The 1,551-nt window shown below is 47.7% G+C and overlaps 1 pseudogene; it reads left to right on the plus strand.

Moving 5' to 3' along the window:
• Positions 1 to 1,208, plus strand: LOC122734625 (annotated as a pseudogene).
• Positions 1,209 to 1,551: the final 343 nt, after the last annotated feature.

Here is a 1,551-nt window from a genome sequence, read left to right on the forward strand (position 1 = left end):
GCACTTGCCTCCCCCCTGCCTCCAGGTGCGGCACCACCTTCTTTCTCTTAAGGGTTTAAACTTGCCACTTCAAAGTTTGCCATGTATGATGATATTACTGCTCTCGTTGTTGACAATGGCTCTGGAATGTGCAAAGCTGGCTTTGCAGGAGACGATGCCCCTCGGGCTGTCTTCCCATCCATTGTTGGGCGCCCCAGACATCAGGGTGTGATGGTGGGTATGGGCCAGAAAGACAGCTATGTGGGGGATGAAGCCCAGAGCAAGAGAGGTATTCTGACCCTGAAGTACCCCATTGAACATGGTATCGTCACCAACTGGGATGACATGGAGAAGATCTGGCATCATATTTTCTACAATGAGCTCCGTGTGGCTCCTGAAGAGCACCCTGTGCTGCTCACGGAAGCCCCCCTGAACCCCAAAGCCAACAGAGAAAAGATGACCCAGATTATGTTTGAGACCTTCAACACCCCAGCCATGTACGTTGCCATCCAGGCTGTGCTGTCCCTGTATGTCTCTGGTCATACCACTGGTATTGTGATGGACTCCGGTGATGGTGTGACCCACACTGTGCCCATCTATGAAGGTTATGCCCTTCCCCATGCCATCCTCCGTCTGGATCTGGCTGGCCATGATCTGACGGACTACCTCATGAAGATCCTGACCGAGAGAGGGTACAGTTTCACTACCACAGCTGAGAGGGAAATCGTGCGTGACATCAAGGAGAAGCTGTGCTACATCGCCCTAGACTTTGAGCAGGAGATGGCCACTGCTGCTTCTAGCTCTTCTCTGGAAAAGAGCTATGAGCTCCCTGATGGTCAGGTTATCACAATTGGCAATGAGAGGTTCCGATGCCCAGAAGCTCTCTTCCAACCATCTTTCTTAGGTATGGAATCCTGCGGAATCCACAAAACTACCTTCAATTCAATCATGAAATGTGATGTTGACATCCGTAAGGATCTCTATGCCAATACTGTATTGTCTGGTGGTACCACCATGTACCCAGGTGCAGAAGGAAATTACAGCCCTAGCCCCCAGCACAATGAAAATCAAGATCATTGCCCCACCTGAGCGCAAATACTCTGTCTGGATTGGAGGCTCCATCCTGGCGTCTCTTTCCACCTTCCAGCAGATGTGGATCAGCAAGCAGGAGTATGATGAATCTGGGCCCTCCATTGTCCACCGCAAATGCTTCTAAATGGACTGTTTGTGTTTTGGGGTTTTTTTTGTGTTCTGTTGGTTTTTTTTTTGTCAAAGGGTGTGGCATGTTAATTGCCCGGGAAAAAAAGAGATGAGATTGGCATGGCTTTATTTTTTTTATTTTTTTATTTTTTGGCGCTTGACTCAGGATTTAAAAACTGGAACGGTGATGAGCAGGTGATGATGTTGGAGGCAAACATCCCCAAAGTTCTACAGTGCGTCTTCAGGACTCTGATTGTACGTTGTTGTTGTTTTTTTTTAATAGTCATTCCAAATAATTATTACATGTTAGTGAGTTACTTGCCTCTATGAAGGCTGCCCTGCTCAAATTAGAGCAAAGGAGCTACTTAAAAA

Source organism: Dromiciops gliroides, chromosome 1, assembly GCF_019393635.1.
Source record: "Dromiciops gliroides isolate mDroGli1 chromosome 1, mDroGli1.pri, whole genome shotgun sequence".
In the NCBI taxonomy this organism is placed as follows: domain Eukaryota; kingdom Metazoa; phylum Chordata; class Mammalia; order Microbiotheria; family Microbiotheriidae; genus Dromiciops; species Dromiciops gliroides.